Source organism: Sphaeramia orbicularis, chromosome 21 (genome assembly GCF_902148855.1).
Source record: "Sphaeramia orbicularis chromosome 21, fSphaOr1.1, whole genome shotgun sequence".
NCBI classification, from domain to species: domain Eukaryota; kingdom Metazoa; phylum Chordata; class Actinopteri; order Kurtiformes; family Apogonidae; genus Sphaeramia; species Sphaeramia orbicularis.
Window position 1 is genome coordinate 19,501,392 of NC_043977.1, and position 22,477 is coordinate 19,523,868.

Sequence of the window (22,477 nt, forward strand, 5' to 3'; positions counted from 1 at the left end):
AGGAAATGTTGGTACTGGCACAAGGAAGAAATGATTACATTTTGGTGGTGATCGGGAGTGGGGGGGGGGGCAGATCTGTCTTGGCAGAAGTCTGCACTCTCTGAGTGCTTTTCTTGTACGTAATGTATTCATTACTTATTATTCATTCATTTTCCAAACTGTTAAATACTCGAGGGGATCACTGGGATTCTGGAGTCTATTCCAGTTAGCAACAGGTGAAAACAGGGTTATTATGGGTATTATTCTTATTCTTATTTTTATTCTCATTGCTTTTTTATCAGGGATTTATGCTTTACAGATATGATTTTATAAGAATTGGTGTTCTTTTATTTTGCATTGCAACAACAGAGTATATATATATATATATATTCTAACACTAACATTGTATTGTATTGTATTGTATTGTATTGTATTGTATTGTATTGCATTCTATTCTATTCTATTCTATTCTGTTCTATTTTATTCTATTATATTCTATTCTGTTCTGTTCAATTCTATTCTCTTCTCGTCTCGTCTCTTCTCTTCTGCTCTGTTCTGTTCAATCACTATTAGATTTTAATCTGTAGGCTTTTTTATCACTGTGTGTTGTGTCTTATTGATTTATGCATATTTATGGTATTTGACTAATCTGTTACTATTTTATAATTTAATCATGTTTTCAGATGTAAAGCACTTTGGTTTTCTTCATGTTGTTGTAAAGTGCTATATAAATAAACTTGGATTGATATTCTATTCTATTCTATTCTATTCTATTCTATTCTATTCTATTCTATTCTATTCTATTCTATGTTCATGAAGACCATCATATAAATCCTCTGAAGTCCAGAAATAAATTAAATAAACTTTGATTGACTGATATTCTATTCTATTCTATTCTATTCTATTCTATTCTATTCTATTCTATGTTCATGAAGACCATCATATAAATCCTCTGAAGTCCAGAAATAAACTAAATAAACTTTGATTGACTGATATTCTATTCTATTCTATTCTATTCTATGTTCATGAAGACCATCATATAAATCCTCTGAAGTCCAGAAATAAACTAAATAAACGTTGATTGACTGATATTCTATTCTATTCTATTCTATTCTATTCTATTCTATTCTATGTTCACGAAGACCATCATATAAATCCTCTGAAGTCCAGAAATAAACTAAATAAACTTTGACTGACTGATATTCTATTCTATTCTATTCTATTCTATTCTATTCTATTCTATTCTATTCTATGTTCATGAAGACCATCATATAAATTCTCTGAAGTCCAGAAATAAACTAAATGAACTTTGATTGACTGATATTCTATTCTATTCTATTCTATTCTATTCTATTCTATTCTATTCTATTCTATTCTATTTTCTTGAAGACCATCATATGAATCCTCTGAAGTCCAGACCTGTTTTTCCTCAGTGCTCTGTTTTCACCTCCTCTCTCCTGCTCTCTTTTCTCATTGAATCTCTCTTTCATTTATCCATCTTTTCAGCCACTCCTCACCTCATCTGCAGTTTCCCTCCATAGGCCCTGTCTCTATTCATAATCACCTGTGTCCATTCTGTAATCACCACACTTTATATACACCGCTGACCTTCCCTTTGTCCCTCGCCAGATTGTATAATGTGTCTCCCAGCTGTGAAATGAAGCCTGACTCCTCCTGTTTGGACTTCCTGCTTTTGTCACTGCTTACCTGCCTGGGAGCTTTGTTTTCTTCACCTAGTAAATTTACTGAACCCAGCTTGTCTGGCAGCCTCCAAGTCTACATTTGGGTCCTCTCCCTGCTTTCCGGTTCCCTGACCATAACACATAGAGTCCTCATTAAAGCTGATCCTTCTGCTTGGCCTTAACAACTCTACATTATTATCTGTCCTGAGAAGAATAATATGAGTTCTGAATGGTGACAGTCTAACAGTAGCATGATGTGTTACTGCCATTAGACCTCGTCTATATTCCACTGCTCTCTTTCTCTTCCTCCTCTATGAGCTATACCTCATTCCTTGTCTGTTTCCCTTTGTGCTGCATAGCTCTCACTACAGTAAAGACTGTCTGGGTGCTCTTGTCGTTGAGCCTCAGCCCGTCTCCAGATGTCAGGGGGCAGGAGGGCTGCAGATGGTCGTCATTCCCTTCTGACAGCGACAGGAAGAAAGAGATTGAGAGAGGAGCAGGGAAAGCAAGAGTGAAAGAAAAAATAGAAAAGAGAAATGGAGCGTGTGAGGGACAGGAGGAGACGGAGAGAGAGCGATAAAGTCCCAACAGTGGCAATATTATAACTCTTAACTCTACTCTGCTAGAGGGGACATTCTGTACAAGAAAACTGATGGAGTGAAAGCACATCACAAATGTGTTCAGACTTCTTCACACTTGTAGCCCTCTTTAGAAAGTGAATGGTTTACCGAGAAGCACATTTCATATTTGTTTGGAAACTTATTTTCACCCTCCATTAATAAAACATAATGCATTTCAAAAGTATGACACCATTAAGTCATTTTTCTAGCAGCAAGTTGCAGCTTATTTTTAATCAAATATGAGGAAAAATATAACATTATTTTTAGTTATAAATCTCAATGGGTGTGCAAGATTACTTCATGGATTTGGATTTGTCTCTCAGCATGGTGTGTGGTATTTGGCTTTTCATTATAAATATGGCAGGTCATCAAAAATCTTAATCTGGAGTCAAACAGTAAGAGGAAATCTTGTCCGTAGCCCTATATGACTGATCTGACAGTTAATGTTTTTCATTTTGGCATTAAAAAAGAAAAAGAAAATAAAGAAAATAGTACTCCAAGCCATGTAGAGATCAATTTTATTAAGCGTTCTTCTCTAAAGCACTTTTTTCCAAGTAGATTTGGGCACAAGACAATAATTTTGGATATTTTATTGATCTATCTGACTTCTAAATGATGCTGATGAAACTTTCTGTTTTTGTTTTTGTTTTTGTTTTGTTTTTTACATATGATGATTTTCGAATATCACCACATGATTCCTGCAGTGGTTTGCCTACATTTTTTATCCCATAAAGACCCAAACAGTCGCCAGCAACCAAAACCGTCTACTGATCTAAAATCTTTAATAACTTCTGATCCACTAATCCTATCAATACATGTAAATAATTGGTGTAAAATAAAGTTTGTCGTCTTTTCATGGTCATCAGATATGACCCATTTGGACATTCAGAGGCTCTGTAGTGAAGGTGGAAATCTTCTACAACATTGATTCATCAAAACCCATGGAGTTTGACAAATGATAGTGGATGGAGATTCTTGTTTATATATATATATATATATATATATATATATATATATATATATATATATATATATATATATCTTTGCTCAAAAAATTAACTTTTCTTCAGTTTTCTCTGTTTCAGACATAATAACCTTGAACTTTAATCTGAGCTTTAATGAGCATGTACATGAGCAGTAAATTAAATGTAGGAAAATAGCTGATATAAACTTATAAAATGCAAAATACAGAGGGTAATATTATAATAAATGGTGATAAATCACTTAATCACTTCTACAACATAGATTCACCAGTAAAACCCATGGAGTTTGATCTATGACAGTGGAAGGAGACACTTGGTTTAAGTTCAGTCAGTTATATCTTCACTAAAAAAGTCTTTTTTTCTTGGTTTTCTCTGTTTCTGATATAATAAACCTCAACTGTAATCTGAGTTTTTATGAACATCTACATGATCAGTGAATTAAATATGAGAAAATACCACATTTTCACTGAAAAACCACAAAATGCAGGGGATAATATTATAAGAAATAATGATAAATCACTTAAGAAAGGTTAAATAGAGAGAAAAAAAAATATTTTGGAACTGCCACATAAGTAGCACTGGGTCTTTATGAGTTGAGACAAAAATACACTATACAATAGCTCTATAAATTAATATAAGCATCCAGAATATTTTGATGTAAGCGTTCAAAGAGAAAAAACAGGAGTGTGGAACTCTGCAGAAAGGGAAAAGAAAGGAATGGAAAGATGAAGAGGGGGTTAATGAGGAGTCTGACGCCCCGGGGGGACCTTCCCTTGGCTCCAGACATACGTACAAATCCACCCAGAAACACACGCAAACACCTAAACACCATGGTAAAACCACAGTAAAAGCCGTTAACCTATAGTTTAGCTTATCAACGGGCCAACAACACAGGAAGGCTGCCTCATTAACACGCTTAAATATACTCACAACACAGTCACAAGACAACAGGCACTTCTGTAAAATGAGAACAGGCCCCACAAACAAAACATGACAAGGAAACGGTACCTCTATGACATACAAAGCGGTTGTGTGGATATAAATATCATTTCCCAAAGTTGTTTGCCCGGTTGAATCTGCATAAATAAACAAGTTAATTTTTAATGTGGTCTTGGCTCGCAGCAGAAACTTACAGCAGGTAGTACACTCCAAAACAAGTGGGTGTTTGACTATTCTGAATGCAAAGTACAACTAGTAAATATATTCTGAATAGAGAATTGAAGTCTGGTCCCACCTAGTTGTGCCCTTTAGCAAGAATCTTCAACGTTTTTCAGGCCAAGGACCCCTAAACTGATGGAGAGATGGATGGAGCAGAGACCCCTGATGATATACTGTATAAATTGTGTTTTAACCCATAAAGACCCAGTGTTACTTTTGTGGCAGTTCCAAATAGTTTTTTCTCTATAACCTCCTGAGACCCAGCAATGCATTTTTTTCCTCTGGGGACAAAAGTTTGACAGTTCTACTTAAAAAAATCTTGTCCGTTGCAAAGGACATTCCATTAAAAACTAAATAAAAATAATTTTAAAAATGTATCTGAAAAAGCTGTTGCATTATGCAGTTCCCAATCAAGACAATTGTTTAACGTAAACAAAACAAAACAAAACAAAACAAACCCTAAAATTTTCACTTTCCTGGGTCTCAAGAGGATATTTAACTTTACTTAGTGATTTATCACAATTTATTATGACATAATCCTCTTTATTTTGCATTTTTTCAGTGAACATCATGTATTTTCCTAGAATTAATTCCATGATCATGTAGATGTCCATAAAAGCTCAGATTAAAGTTGAGGGTTATTATATCAAAAACAGAGAAAACTTAAGAAAAAGTGACTTTTTCTGCTAAATTTCTCATTAACTGAACATAAACCCAGTGTCTCCATCCACTGTCACTGATCCAACTCCATGGGTTTTACTGGTGAATCAATGTTGTAGAAGATGATGGTGTTTCCACGGTAACCACAGAGCCTCAGAATATCGAAATGGGTCATATCTGATGACCATCAAAAGATGAAAAACTTCATTTTACAGCAATTATTTACATGTATTGATAGGACTAGTGGTTCAGAAGTTGTTAAACTTTTTAGATCAGTAGATGATTTTGGTCGTTGGTGGCCGTTTGGATCTTTATAAGTTAAATTAATCTGAATCTAGTGCCATATGTAAAAGTGCCATGTTAATGTGTATTCCTAGTCCTGAACTGATTATTAACTGAGCATACACATTAGTAAAACAATTATGATGCATGGAAAATGTATGGTGTAAGCTATTAAAATAATATGTAGGTTCATATGTATATATATATGTACAAAAAAAGTAATTTTAATAGCAAATGCTGCTTTATATTTCCTTTATTACCTCCGCCAAGGAGGTTATGTTTTTGCCAGGGTTTGTTTGTTTGTTACCTCCGCCAAGGAGCTTATGTTTTTGCCAGGATTTGTTTGTTTGTTTGTTTGTTTGTTTGTTTGTCCGTTAGTGTGCAACATAACTCAAAAAGTTATGGACAGATTTGGATGAAATTTTCAGGGTTTGTTGGAAATGGGATAAGGAAGAAATGATTAAATTTTGGTGGTGATTGGTGGGGGGGGGGGGGGGGGGGGGGGCGGGCACGGGGGGGGCACTGATCAGCCTTGGCGGAGGTCTGCGCTCTCCGAGTGCTTCTAGTTTATAAATGTATCCTAGGTCTGCTTCCATCTTATTTGGTGGTCTACATTTGTTGGAATGACTTGAATAATTATCTTCGCCAAGGAGGTTATGTTTTTGCCAGGGTTTGTTTGTTTGTGTGTTTGTTTGTTTGTTTGTTTGTTTGTTTGTTTGTTTGTTTGTCTGTCCGTTAGTGTGCAACATAACTCAAAAAGTTATGGACAGATTTTGATGAAATTTTCAGGGTTTGTTGGAAATGGGATAAGGAAGAAATTATTAAATTTTGGTGGTGATCGGGGGGGGGGGGGGGGGGGGGGGGGGGGGGGGGGGGGGGGGGGGGGGGGGGGGGGGGCAGACCACAAAATTTCATCAAAATCTGTCCATAACTTTTTGAGTTATGTTGCACACTAACGGACAGACAAACAGACAGACAGACAAACAAACAAACAAACCCTGGCAAAAACATAACCTCCTTGGCGTGGGGGGGCCCACGGGCGGGGCCACTGATCAGCCTTGGCGGAGGTCTGCGCTCTCCGAGTGCTTCTAGTATTTCACTCTTAAATGTTCTGCCTGTCTTCTGTACTTTGTTTTCTGTATTTTTGCTGCTGTATACACTGTAATTTTCTCACAGTAGGATCAATAAAGCAGTATCTATCTTATCTTATACTTATGTTTTTATTTTAAACTTTTGCAAGCAATATTGAAAAAGAAAGGATAGTCAACAAAGAATTTCCCAACCCCCCTGCAGTACCACGGACCCCCTGTTGAAGACCTCTGCCCTACAGAAGCTAATTTTTAGAAAATATTATGTAACTGTCTTGTTTGATCCTGCTGTTGACCCTCTGAAAGGTATGGAAGTGACCTCATCATAACTCTCCCTCCCCACTGTCTGTTCAAAGTCACTGATGATGTCTCTGCAGCTTCAACATGACCAGACTTGTGATGGTTTTCACCTGTTTTAATAAATTTTAAAGTCATTCTCAAAGGATGAGGTGAAGTTCATGGAGGTTATGACTGTTTTGGTATAAGTGACGTGTATGTAGGCGTACGTAAGTAGGTGACTTTTTTGGCTTGTAAAATTATCTTGTAAGATAAGATAAGATAAGATAAGATAAGATAAGATAAGATAAGATTTTATTTATCCCACCGTGGGGAAATTTCACAGTTGACAACAACAACATACAACAAGCAAGTGCAGAGAAAAAGACAGGCGGGAAAAAAACACAAACAAGAGACAATTGAAATATAGAGGAAAATTAAGAAATTTGGTATTATATATGTATTTATATAAATAGAGAAAAAGGATTTTAAAAATTAAATATTATTTGCATATTTACATTGTGCATATTGTGTAATATGGGGAGGAGAAGGGGTTACAGTGACGTCATATGTATAAATGGTGACACAAAGAAAATAGGATGAAAAAATGATTTGCTTCAAAAACCATTCACTAAAAAAACAAAAACAAAATCTGTTGTTTTTATGGAAAAAAACTGGCAAAAAAAACTGGTTACCAGAACAATACTATAAAAACACATCAAACCATATTTATGGAGTAACATATAGATTTACATTCAACATTATGGTTTTGCAATTTAAACGACACCACATTATTTTTCAATTTACAGTTTTATTTTCTCAAAACAATAGAAATACATAATTTCTACATACAAATCTGATTATGTTAACATACTTTGTAACTGCAGCTATATTTGATTTAATCATTAACAATAAAAATCTTTTCAAATAAACAACTTTGCATAGTATTTTCATTTACAGTTTTCTTTTCAATTTTACAACTTTTTGGTGTTAATTCCACGGTCATTTGTTACAGTGTTGACCAACATTCATGTTTTTTCTGAAGTGAGGTTCCATGGAACACAGTGGTGGAGGTGGGTTGGGTTATCTCATAAAGCTGATGGAGAAGAACACCCTGCTCACACGTGTGGTCCCCAAACACAGCAGATAGACTAGAAGAGCATGGCCGCTATGGTTGAAAGTCTGTTAATTCAACCAAACTCCATGTTTTTCCTCTCTGTCTTCTTTCCCCCTGCTCCACTCTGTAGGTTTCTCTGGATCTGCAGCTCTATGTTCTGGCCTCAAACATGCTTTTATAGTTTGCTTGTGTCGTCTTATGTCTGTGTTGTTTGTTGTTTTATTTCCACCCCTTTCTTTTACTACTCCTTTTTCCATAAACTCCAACTGGTGGAGGCAGATGGCCGCCAACATGGAGATCAGTTCTATCTAGTAATGCAGCGATACCACTTTTTTCCAGACCGAGTACAAGTACAAGTACTTACATTTGAGTACTTGCTGATACCAAGTACTGATATGAGTACTTAAGTACCATACCATTACAGTTCTTAGCTCCTTTTGAAAATGTGCTTTATTGTCGTTGTCATAAGTCTGACTGGAACAAAGTGCTGCTACTGACATTTAATGTGTTGGAATGAATGTTTCTCAATCAATCCATCAGAGGGCGCCACTTTTAATTAACCATACTGGACAAATACCTCAAAGAAAAGTAGTTTTTTTGAGGAGAAGAAGAAGGAGAAAGTCAGAAACTAGAAAAGCACTCAGAGAGCGCCAGATCAGGCCCCCCCAATCACCACCAAAATTTTATCATTTGTCCCTTGTGACAGTATCAATATTTCCTGAAAATTTCATCAAAATCCTTCCATAACTTTTTAAGTTATCTTGCTAACAGACAGACAAACAAACAAGCACCCCCCCCCCCCCATGACCACCAAAATTGTGTCATTTATTCCTTGTGCCAGTATCAACATTTCCTCAAAATTACATCAAAATCTGTCCATCCCTTTTTTATGCCGCGTTTCCACTACGTGCTATCAGCTCGGCTCAACTCAGCCTTTTTGCATTTCCATTACGAAAAAGGGCCTGGAATCTCGTACTCAGTACTAGTTTTTTGGTATCACCTCCGCTGAGGTTCCAGGACTGGGGGCCAGATACTAAAACGTGACATGTAAGCACTGCAGACCACTGATTGGTCAGAGTCATCTCTGTGATCCACCATTTTACAAAAAACAGATGCGGGAGTTGACAGTAAATATAGCCGTAGGTAAATCCACATGATGACAGCCCGCAAAATTACACCATGGTTTGTCGAGGAGGTTCAGATGTAAAAATTCAGCGTGAGCTTGACAAGACAACACGCAACGAGCGAGTTTATCAGCAACTGTCTGAGCAGATGACAGGGAAGTAACACGCCGCATCGCTATGACGTCCAGGTACTGTAAAGTCAGTATTATCTTGCAATGGAAACGGTCTCCAGGAATAGGACCTGGTACCGAGCTGAGTCGAGCCTGTTCCACATAGTGGAAACGCGGCAGTAGTTACCTTGCTAACAGATAAACAAACAAACAGACAAACAAACAGACAAACCCCGATGAAAACATAACCTCTGCCATTCCTTGGCAGAGGAAATAACAAACATGGAGGCAACAAAAGAGGTAACACTAATGTGGATGCTAATGTTGATATTGATGAGGGTAGTTGTCATAAATATGTCAGTAGTTTTTCTCTAACTCACAGTCACTCTTTGAACAGATCCTCTACCTCCACAGTTCCCCGTGGTATTCTCCGTCTGGGTACGCATCTGCGAGCACCTGGAAAACGGACAGAGTTGCGTACAGAATGTACACAGAGGACGGACAGAACGCTCCGTCAGTATCCGTCTGTGTCTTTAACGTTACTTTTGTCACGGTTGTTTATTTTTAAAATCTCCACACTGCTGACATTACTCCTCCGCCGCATACCTGCTGCGGTTCCCTGCGAATGTCACGCTGCTGTAAGTGGTATCGGTGCGGTTGTATCGGAGTACTTTTATGAGTACAAGTACACATGCTCAGTATCGGACCGATACCCAGTACTGGTATCGGCATCAGTGCATCTCCCTAGTTCTATCATAGGTTTTTCTCTCTGTAAAAGTTTTTCCTGCTCTTGGAGGATTCGCTGAGTTTCCTCTTTCGACCTTGATCTAAATTTATGATGTGCCTTCAGATAATCATATGATTGACTCTAAGGGCCTAAAAAACTGAACTCAACTGGATTGGCTTTTACCTCTTTATCTGGATCGACTCCAAATTCGCATTAGTGTTTGTAGAATCCAGTTAAAGAACAAACAAAGCTCAATCAAAAGCATGACCTCTCTGGCAGATGTAGAAATGAAGACAAATGATATGATTTTTTGCTGTTGTTTTGAATGGCACCCGAGAGATTTCAACCCACTGAGCACAAATAGCAAATGTATGATGTAGACTTCTCCTTTGTGAAAGAAGGGAGGATGTTTCTTAATTTGCTTTTGTTTTGTTTTTGATTATTTCTACTTGAAGACCTTTTTCGACACATACACAGATTTATTTGCATCAGGGCGAAACTGAACTGAACTTGTTTGACGTATTCAGGAAGTGTCTCCAATTCGATACTTGACAGGGATATTATCAGACACCTTGCAGTAATAATAAAACAAAGAGCATATCTGAGGAACTCAAGAGGAGGCAAGATCACTTTGTAGTTCAACCTTGCAAAATTAATATTTTATAGACTTTGCTTAAACATCCTGCTTGTTGTCCCAGGAACTTTGATCATTTCCTATGGTCTCCTAAGCTCCCAGGTTGTTCTTCTGCGAGCTCACCCAGAAGGACTTCACTCAGCATACTACATTCAGAGCCAATGTGTGAAGATGGTGTGTGAGTGTGTATGTGTGTGTCAAATATCAGTGGGCACAGTGTGTGTATGTGTGTGTGTGTGTTTTGGTGAAGGGCATGCTTTGTAATCTTTAACCAGCTGGAGTGAAGAGAGGTCTGTTTCAGCGACGGGGTGTGAGGTGATCAACGATACACACATGTATACACAAAGCCACACTCACAATCATGTGTATTGCAATGGGTGTGTGTGTGTGTGTGTGTGTGTGTGTGTGTGTGTGTGTGTGTGTGTGTGTATGTATGTATGTGTGAGACTTACCCACCACAACAGGAAGCAAACAGACCCACAAAGTAAATATAGAAATTGATGAGGTGTGGAAATTGTAATCCAAACCATCCAAACCAGTGGTTCTCAGTATTGTTGGGCTTTTTTTGGCAGAGCAAATGCATTCTGCAGAAAGGCACAAATAAATGTTTTACTGAAATGGCGACTAGCAAATTTAGTTCTTAGCTACGCATGTTTTTCTTTTAAATATTTGCAAGCAATATTGAAAAAGAAAGGATAATCAACAAAACATTTCCCAACCCCCCTGTTGAAGACCTCTGCCCTATAGAAGCTAATTTTTAGAAAATATTATGTAATTGTCTTGTTTGATCCTGCTGTTGACCCTCTGAAAGGTATGGAAGTGACCTCATCGTAACTCTCCCTCCCCACTGTCTGTTCAAAGTCACCGATGATGTCTCTGTAGCTTCAACATGACCAGACTTGTGATGGTTTTCACCTGTTTTAATACATTTTTAAGTCATTCTCAAAGGATGAGGTGAAGTTCATGGAGGTTATGACTGTTTTGGTGTAAGTGACATATATCACATGCAATGAGAGATGAAGTCCAGTGAAGAGTTTCACACAAAACCAGGTGTTAGTTTACAATGTTTGCTAAAAAATGTGAGTTTTTTGGCTCATGAAATTATCATTCAAGATAAGATAAGATGAGATAAATTTCACAGTTGACAGCAGCAACATATAACAAGAAAGTGCAGAGAAAAAGACAAAAACACAAACGAGTGAGAAATGAAATATAAAGGAAAAATAAGAAATTTGGTATTATATACATATTTATATAAATATAGAATTAGAATTAAAAAATTGAATATTTTTTGCATATTTACATTGTTATTTACATATATCGCATGCAATGAGAGATGTAGTACAATGAAGAGTTTCACACAAAATCAGATGTTATTTTACAATGTTTATTAAAAAATGTGACTTATTGGCTCGTAGAATTACCTTTTAAGATAAGATAAGATAAGATAAGATAAGATAAGACTTTATTTATTCCACTGTGGATAAATTTCACGATGAACAGCAGCAACACGCAACAAGTAAGTGCAGAGAAAAAGACAGGTAGAAAAAAACACAAATGACTGAAAAATTAAATATAAGAGAAAAATAAGAAATGTGGTATCATATACATATTTATATAAATATTTAAATATTATTTACATATTTACATCATGTTTGCACCTGCATGTTTTATTTTATTTTTCTTATTTATTTATCTAGTTCTAAGAATATCTAGCATCTAGGCTTATGTACGTATGTATATATGTATGTGTGCTTACATGTACATATGCTCATGGGGGATATATGTACATCATGATGCATTTCATATGTATGTGTGTATGCATTTGTATTTGGGTGTATATGTGTGTATGCATGTATATATATGTATGTATGTGTATGTATAATACCTTCTTTTTTTTCCTCTTCTCTCTGTGATATTTTGTACCTATGTTTAAGTGTAAGTTTGCGTCTCATTTTTTTTTTTTTTTTTTTTTTGGGTTGTTTTGCTGTATGTGTGTTTTGTATATGTTCTGTTCCGTATAAAAACAACAACTCCTATTGTTTAGATGTTTTCTTGCACTACTGCTGTACAAAACTTAATAAAAAATAACTGTGAAATTCAGTGTTCTTATCTTAAGAATTCTCACAGAAGTGTCAAAGTTGAATTTAAATCCTAGTGAAGTGAATGCAAGATTTTTTGATGGGTATTTATTTTAACAAATATCCCAAGGGACAAGTGAGCAAAGGCACAGTGAGTCACTGGTAGTAAGACTCGGTTCAAGTTCAGCTCAATGTTATTACACTCCATTGGTCTAAAGACAGCATCTAGGCACAGTGCTTCAGACATCAATCAGACAGCCGTCAAAAAAAAAAGAAGAAAAGGAGAAACACAAGACGTGCAATCATCATATATCCAGAAAGAGGAAAGAGGGTTCCTACTGAGGGTCTTTGAACCATCCTTACAAGGCTTCTGTTGCTCTGCGGTATTCTGGTTAGGTTGATATGCTGTTTCAAATCATCAGAAGTGACAGGGGATTTTGCAGCCAAAGCCTTGAGCGATCTGAGATAGTCTAATGCTGGCAAGCCACGGACAGGGAAGTGGATTTGGATGTGGGAATGACCAAGAACTGAAGGAAAAACACAGAATGAGGTTTAGTGGAGAAAGAAGACATGATATACAGTTGAAAGGGTGATGAGCTTGAAAGAGAAGGAGAAAAACGAAGGTCTGTGTAATTCTTTGGAGGGATTACTTCTGTCTTCCGGAGGGTTCTGGACATTTACACATGGTCCAGCACACACACACACACACACACACACACTCACACACGCACGCACATGCAGGATTATCTTTATCCACTAATAATCACATCACATCTGATGCTCTGTTCATGACTTCTGGCAACATGCATGCTGTGTGTCTGTGTCAGGGAGTGCATGTGTATATGTGCATGTGCGTGTGTGTGTGTGTGTGTGTGTGTGTGTGTGTGTGTGTGTGTGTGTGTGTGTGTGTGTGTGTGCATATGCGTCTGCTGCAAGATGAAGCAGACTAAGCAGACTAATCCTGATGGAATGGAACATCTTCCTTCTTTCATCGTTCCACTCCTCACAACATTAAAGGACAATGTAATGCTCATCAAGACCTGTAAGATGAAGAGGAGGGGACGGAGAAAAAAAAAAATGGAGACAGATAAACGGTGAAAAGGCGATTAAAAACTATGCGAAAGGAGATTTGGCTCAGAAAGAATGTCACTTCCAGGTTGTATCTTGTCTTTCTTTCTGTCGTCCTTTCCTTTGTACCACTGTCTTGCTCTGTCTTTTCTCTTTTTCTGTAAATTGCTTTTGCCAGAATTACACATCACTTACAAATTTGATAGAATAATAAAGGTACACTCTGTATTTTCAATCATTTACAACAAAAAAAAAGATAAAGCAGAAAGTGACACATTTTTCCTTTACCCTATTTAGAGGACTGAGAGAAAACAACAACCTGTTGCAAACAAATCAATCAGTCAGTGACCTACTGTGAAATACAGTTTCCTATTCCACTGGTAATATTATTTCCTAATACTGTAATTCATTTTTCTGGGAGTGTGTTGATTTATTTCTGGAAAATAACTGCCTTTGCTCGCACAGCAGTGCAGCAGGAAGTGTCTCTGTGTCTCTGTCTCTTTGTTGTTTGCAGAACTGACAGTCTGTTTTGGATGCCAGGTTTGTGTATTTCCATAACTTTGTGCATTACTGATGTTTTTATCAATTTGTAAATATGCCAGATCCTACAGTGTGCTGATTTTTATTCAGTATTTACGTTTCAATAGATCTCTTATTTGTATTTGTCTTTACATCTCCTCTTTTTTTTTTTTTTTTTTTTAGTAATTTGGTTGGTCCTGAGCTATGTTAAGACTGGATAATATACACATACACTGTTTTTCCCTATAGACCGTTGCGATAACATGTGCATCCAGTTACTGCATAGGTTTTACAATGGTAGCGAAAAGCCAAACATTAAATGAAAGGCTGAGTAAACCCAGAAACGTCCATAAAACACACAGAAACTCACATACATGTGTATAGCTAATAAGAGTGTAAGTGTCAGACTTGTGCGCAGACACACATATAATGTACTGTATTATGCACACAGTGAACATATACAGAGCCTTCACAAGACAGATGCTGAGGCTGCTGATGTGTACGTACCGTATAGCAAAGCCACAAACAGGAAATTCTCCAGGATTTCCCACAGATCTCTGTTATGTGGTGGATCACTGGTAGCTCAGGCTGGCCCACAAACATGTAAATAGACAGACAAGAGTTGTTTTGGTGGAGTACTACAGGATCTGGATCAGACTTCTTCAAGCTTGATTTCTTCCCCTGTCATTAAACCATAAAGACCCAAACATCCTAAACCATCTACTGATATAACTCTTTACCCTGTTGATCCACTAATCTTATCAACACATGTAAATAATTGGTGTAAAATGCAGTTTTTCGTCTTTTCATGGTCATCAGATATGACCCATTTGGATGTTCAGAGGCTCCATAGTTACCGTGGAAACACCGTCATCTTCTACAACATTGATTCACCAGTAAAACCCATGGAGTTGGATCAATGACAGTGGATGGAGACACTGGGTTTATGTTCAGTTATTGATATATTTGACTGAAAAAATCACTTTTCCTTCAGGCCATTGCAGAAACATTTTATTTCACATTTTATTGCAGCTTCTCTTTAAGTCAGTGGACTCTTGTATTCTTCAATCAAAAAGAGTAAAGAAGTGCATTTAACCCATGAAGTCCCAATGTGACTTTTATGGCACTTCCAAAATAGTTTTTTCTCTGTATTTGACTTTTCTAAAATGTTTAATACCTGTTGATCCATTAATCCTATCAATACATGTAAATAATTGGTGTAAAATATAATTTGTCATCTTTTCATGGTCATCAGATACAACCCATTCCGACGTTCAGAGGCTCCGTAGTGAACGTGGAAACACCGTCATCTTCTACAACACTGCTTCACCAGTAAAACCTATGGAGTTTGACAAATGACAGTGGATGGAGACTGTTGTTTTTACCTTCAGTTATTAATATCTTTGCTCAAAAAGTCACTTTTCTTCAGTTTTCTCTGTTTCTGATATAATAACCCCCAACTTTAATTTGAGCTTTTTATGGAAATCTACATGATCAGTAAATTAAATATAGGAAAATACTTGATTTTCACTGAAAAAATGCAAAATACAGAGGATGATATTATAATAAATGGTGATAAATCACTTAATCCAAAAAGACCCATGTGCTACTTTTGTGTCAGTTCCCAAATGAAGTTTTCTTTCTTTTTAACCTTTCTTAAGTGATTTGATCATGTAGAGGGTCATTAAAACTCAGATTAAAGTTGAAAGACATTATATCAGAAACAGCAAAAACTGAAGAAAGGGACTTTTTGAGCTAAGATAGTAGTAACTGAAGGTAAAAACAAGAATCTCCATCCACTGTCATTTGTCAAACTCCATGGGTTTTACTAGTGAATCAATGCTGTAGAAGGTGACGGTGTTTCCGTGGAAACTACGGAGCCTCTGAATGTCCAGATGGGTCATATCTGATGACCATGAAAAGACGACAAACTGCATTTTACACCAATTATTTACATGTATTGATAGGATTATGCATCAACAGTTATTAAACATTTTAGATCAGTAGATGGTTGCGGTCACCAGTGACTGTTTGGGTCTTTATGGGTTAAGAAAAGTCAAATATAGAGAAAGAAACTATTTTTGGAAGTGCCACAAAAGTCTCACTGGGACTTTATGGGTTAAATGCACTTCTTTGCTCGTTTTGATTGAGGAATACAAGAGTCCACCGACTTAAAGAGAAGCTGCAATAAAATGTGAAATAAAATGTTTCTGCGATGGCCTCCGAGGTCATAAAGAATCTTGAATATATTTGAGTGTCACTATTAATCCAGTTTATACTTACATTTCAAGGTTTAAACTGTGTCGTCATATTATAAATAACATTACAACTAACCAGCAGAGGTTTATTGAATAGAATGTTAACAGCAGAGTTTGGCCGCAAAGTATTAATGCTGAATCCCTGATAAACTCTCACAGACTTTACTGCTGCCTGGCTTTAGTTTGGCAATCAGTCGCCTCTCCCTCCCAGTAATAAATTACCTGAATTTCTACCTTTTAATCTGCCTCTTTATCATTTTACAGCAGTAATGTTAAGCACATCAGTCGGGGTAAGTGAAGCAGAAGTAGACGTGTCTTCCAGGAGGCTGCCAGTTCGGCTTTTCAATTTCATCTTTTCAGATATTTTCTTGAAATTATTCTACCTGTTTCATACCGTCCAGTGGTTCAGACAGCTTAGAAGCAGAACAAATTTATTCAGGATGAAAGTTATCCCGAGAAGAAGTGAAAAAGAGACATCAGCCTGACATAAAGACGTATTCTGAGCACTGCTTAAGAATGAGGATGAGGATATTGACAGAAGGATCACATTTCACTTTACTCTTCTGTGTACAAACTGTCTACAAAAACCATCCAACTTATTACATAAAATAAAGATACCAAAAGATATTCTCAGCTTTTGGGTGCTGCAGCATGAATGCATTATGGGTGGCCCTTAAGATTTGGGGATTGCCCGTGTTTTTGTGCCAAATCTAGGCTCTGACCCAAAGAGATGAATTAAAGCCATACCTTATCTCTGAGTAATCTTCACCAGATTTTGCTCTTGGTTTTATGAGATCATCAAAGCTTTGCATCCACTGACTCACAGTCTCCTGCCCCTCTGATAAAGAGCACACTTCCCTCCAATCTGTTCTCAAAGAATGACCTTTGAGAAAGGAGCGGAAAACTCCCTGTGGCGAGAGCATGTTTAGATTTCACTAATGCCTCTGATAGGAACGTCCACTATGACAAACAAGCAGCAGATTCACAAGCAGACCGCTGAAAGCCCTGTGATTACTTTCAGCAGTGTTCAAAGGCGTACCTTCACAGAGGCTGCTGCAAAACTTGCCTACTGTTGCACAATAGGATGTTTAAAATTTGAGAATTGCACTCATCCCATTCTACGTTTATTCTCAGCCACAAAAAAGTGGATTCACAGAATATTTGTGACCCAAAGCAACAATAAACATTCAATAAATAGGGTTAATGTAGCTTGTATCTGGAGACAAAACACAGTAAAGAAGATGAGAAAAGTTAAGAAAAGGAATGAAAACTGGTAAACATAAACATTAAAAGTTTCTTGATGATTAAATAAACATTAAATACACATGAAACATTCATCAGAAAGTGAACAGAGAAGTTTTACTGCAGAGGACTATAAACTGCTTTCTCCCTGCTGTTTGAGAGAAAACCAGAGGGTCATCAATCCTGCTGACACATACGTCCACATTTCCATGTGTTTAGAGGATGTTATACTGACTTACATTTAGTTTCTAACCTTAACCATAACCACGACCTTAAAACAACACTTAACCCTCAAAGATTTACATTGCGGTGACCCACTTTTTCTTTAGTTTAGATCAGGGGTCTCAAACATGCGGCCCAGGGGCCAAATGTGGCCCACCAAAGGTTCCAATGCGGCCAGAGGGATGAATTTGCGAAGTGCAAAAATTCCACAGTCAAGGCAGTGGAAGTCATTTTAGTTCAGGTTCCACATACAGACCAATACGATCTACAGTAAAACAATAACAGCAGAATAACTGACAAAAAATAATGACTCCATATTTTCTTCTCGGTTTGATGTGGAAAAAATAATCTTACATAATGCCTATAAATAATGACAAGTTCAAATTTTTTGTCTTTGTTTTAGTGCAAAAAATAACATTAAATTATGAAAATATTTACATTTACAAACTATCCTGTAACAATAAAATGTGAACAACCTGAACAGATATGAACAACCTGAAATGTCTAAAGAAAATTAAGCACAATTTTAACAATGTTCTGCCTGTTACTAAGTGTTTAGTGTCTTTGTAGATCCGATCCATAATGCACATGTAAGTTGAGGAATAATATTGTTAAAATTGCATGTTTTTTTCTTGAGAAATTTCACTTTTTTTTCAGGTTATTCACATCTTTTTTGTTTGAATAGTTTATAAAAGTATTTTCATAATTTAATGGGGGGGTTTTGCACTAAAACAAAGACAAAAATTTGCAGTTGTCATTATTTATAGGTTATTATGCTGTTATTTTACTGATCCAGCCCACTGGAGATCAAATCAGGATGAATGTGACCCCTGAAAGAAAATGAGTTTGAGACCCCTGGTTTAGATGGTGTATTTTGAACATGTAAAAATTAAATCACCCAAACAAGATCACATAAAAATCTCAAGATGTAAATAAATAATTACCAATGTTCGCAACATTACATGTCTGATAAGGAGGAAGAAGCATAAACCTATACTCCTACCCATTCTCTCTTATTCTTACTGACTCAAATTAACACATTTATGTAACACTTATATAACTGTGACACTTTTATGTAAACAATCATTTACGATTACATTATAAATATGCAGCTGCTTCTCCAAGAGCCAAGAAAACACATACGATCACATAAAATCAAGACATAATTGACATAAATGAGCATCACAAGCCAGTTTGAAACCTATAATAATGCATACATGTAACAATTCATACTAAAAGTTGAATTATGAGGCTTATGAAGGTATGAAGTAAATTATATGATGTTATTATCTTTGCTAAGTTGCCATTTGTTGATTGAAGGTTCAGACTAAACTTTGACAGTTTTGACCTTATTTGTTTGAGTCCAAACACATCTTTAGTTCAGCTGATGAAAACACAAACTGTACAGAAAACAGAGGTGACTTGTTGTTTTACTGTGGCTGTTTTTGTCTAAAAAAGAGCTAAGCTAACAGAGCTATAATGTAAACTATCAGCAGATGCAGCAGCTGAAAATGAAAATAAGCACCTTTGAGTTTTAGTTTTCTTGATAAGAGGTCGATGGTGCCATAATACTAATACTAATAATAATGGAGGATTCTGTTGGGTTTCTGTAAATTGACTTAGAGTCTGGTTTTGACCAACTCTATATATAAAATGTCAAGAGATAACTTTTTTGTGATCTGGCGGTATATAAATAAAATTTGATTGATTGAGTGATTTAATTGGTTTTCCCCTGTAAGTCGCTTTGGAAACAAGCGTCTGCCAAATGCGTAAACATAAACATAAACATAATACAAGTACAAGTTCAGGGGTGTTGTGCTTTTGCTGCAGCAGTTCCTAAACTATGGAATGATTTGCCTCTCCATATAAGACAGGCATCCTATCTGTCTGTTTTTAAATCCCTTCTTAAAATCCATCTATTCTCCTTGGTTTTTGACACCATGTGAGATGTTTGACTGTATTGTTTTTATTGTATTGCTTTATTCGGTGTTGTTTTATTACCTCCGCCAAGGAGGTTATGTTTTTGCCAGGGTTTGTTTGTTTGTTTGTTTGTTTGTTTGTTTGTTTGTTTGTTTGTTTGTTTGTTTGTTTGTTTGTTTGTTTGTTTGTTTGTTTGTTTGTTTGTTTGTTTGTTTGTCTGTCCGTTAGTGTGCAACATAACTCAAAAAGTTAAGGACAGATTTGGATGAAATTTTCAGGGTTTGTTGGAAATGGGATAAGGAAGAAATGATTAAATTTTGGTGGTATTCGGGGGCGGGGGGGCCCACGGGGGGGCCTACTGATCAGCCTTGGCGGAGGTCTGCGCTCTCCGAGTGCTTCTAGTTGTTCTTATTTTGATTGTTTTTAATTTTATGTCTTTTAATTCTACTCTTCCATTTTATACTTTTATTTTTGGTTTTATTTATTCTTCTGTACAGCACTGTTTTGTTTTTTTGTACAGTTGTTTTATGTCTTTTAGTCTATTCTTATATTTTATTCTATTGTTTTGATTTTTATTTATTTCTTCTGTACAGCACTTTGGCCCACTGTGGTTGCTTTAAAGTGCTTTACAAATAAAGTTGGATTGGATTGGATAATACAGATGTGTGTACACAATGAGCTTTATAGTTTATTCAGTGAGTGTTACAGTCTGTGGATACAGAGCATTGATTCACTGGTGGTTTTGTTAGAGCTAATTGTGTTCTGATCCACAACTTCCCTCCTACTGTTGACAGTTTTGAATATTAATACTATATAAAACCCCTTTAAGTTCAACAACTAAACTCATACTCTTCAAAGTGGTCAAATTCTTTTCAATAAAATGTTCCTCTTAAGTTATAATCCCTTTCTCTTTCCTTTCTTTTTGTCTGCTACCAGGATGTAAATTATTTCCTGCTGAGTCTCCACAAGTGACCGTGAAAACAGATTTCCGCAGTAAGTTGAAAGCAATAAGTAATACATGAACTAACACACACACACACACACACACACACACACACACACAAATGTATGTACAAACTTACATTGAGGTCCCAGGATGGTAAAATCATTGAAAATGTATTTCTGTCTCAAATCTGTGTTACTATGACAACCGCCAAGGAGAGGATGTGTAAAACACTCGACTTTCTAAGTGCTTATGTAACCAACATCAGTCGCCCGACCTGTCTAGAGTCTGACCAGCTTTTATTTGTCACTGTAAAAGGATCAGCCGATAAAATCACAGTTTCTGCGGTGTCTGGCTCAGCACAAAATAAGGATGCAACACAAATATAATAATCACTTGTCTTCTTAAACTAATGGAAAATGCTTCATGCCTGTCTGGATGACCTCCAGATAAGTGTTACAGAAGGCTCAGAATTCAGACATGACGTCTGCTGTCGTGGGCCGAGAGGAAGACAGAGAGACGGAGTAAAGGCACTATAAGCACAAGTAGATAGAACATGATAGTGAAGACAGAATGCTGTTGATTATTTGTAAAATACTTTCTAAAATATCACATACCCCCCTCTCAAAAGAAAGCTCAGTCAAAAATCCATTTCACTGTAGCTGCAGAACTACATTTTTATTAAGATAAGGACTATAAGACCTGATGTTATAGATTAAAGTTGCAGAGCTTGATAGTTTCTTAGTGTCACTGAGCAAAAAATCTTTCTGTATTTCATCTTAAACCACTTCAAATGGTCTGAAAAGACATGAGACTTCTGCATCTACTCTGCAGCTGTGTTTTCAGGTTGTAGAAAATTCATCATAAGACAAATCACAGAGGCCTCAGACATAAATATGTCAGTGACAGCTGTAAATATCACATGATCAGATTCAACTAGATAAAACCTGGGTACAGTTCTAAAGCTACACTCCACAGGTTCTTCTCTATTCCTTATTTTTCGCTTCTTCAGCTCCTTGACTTCTCAATGTTCGATTGTGACCTGGAAATAAATCTCGGTGCGTGATCTTGAAGGATGTCTCAGTTTCTGGAAATGCACACTGACGGCCAGGGATCAAGGACTGAGATGGTTGGATGGAGGAGCAACAACCAAGAAGGCAAAGATGAAACTATAGTCAATGCTTTGTGGAAGTCCTGCAAGGAAACTGGACTGTAGAGGGACAGCAAAGCAGCCAACAGGTACTCAGCATCTCTGGGAACTCCTTCAAGACTGTTGGAAAACCACTGTCAGAGATGTTCAGCACCTGCTGGCTGCTCTGCCTTCCCTCTGCTGTTCAACCCATCCAAAAACCACTTCACTTGGGTTTAACTCAGGTGATTGTGGAGTCTATGATGCTATCATAGCATTTTTTGTGGCTGCACTTGAGAATAGATTAAAACTTCTTCAAATGTTCCTAACAGACTGGTCTCCATGTTGTAAAGTGATGATAGACTGTAGTTTGTCTCAGTGGTTCTTGATATATTCTGTATTGGAACGGCTGCCGAATATAGCTTTTTACTGTGCGGAACTGTGTATTAGCCTGATCTATGCACAAAAAATGTGAATAACCTGAAAAAAAGGGCAATTTTAATAACCTTATGCCTCAACTTACCATTCATACATGTGCATTACAGATCACAGTGGATCTACCACGGCATAAAACATTTCGTAACAGGCATAATATTGTTGAAAATTTGAGTTTTGAGTATACCGGGCCAATATATTTGTAAACACTCAGCAAGCA

The 22,477-nt window shown here is 36.7% G+C and overlaps 1 long non-coding RNA gene across 1 annotated transcript; it reads left to right on the top strand.

Moving 5' to 3' along the window:
- Nucleotides 1-13,467: 13,467 nt before the first annotated feature.
- LOC115412666 (uncharacterized) lies at nt 13,468-22,078 on the top strand. The gene is made up of 3 exons (XR_003934367.1): nt 13,468-13,677; nt 20,687-20,743; nt 21,706-22,078. It is a non-coding gene; the product is annotated as an uncharacterized LOC115412666 (long non-coding RNA).
- Nucleotides 22,079-22,477: the final 399 nt, after the last annotated feature.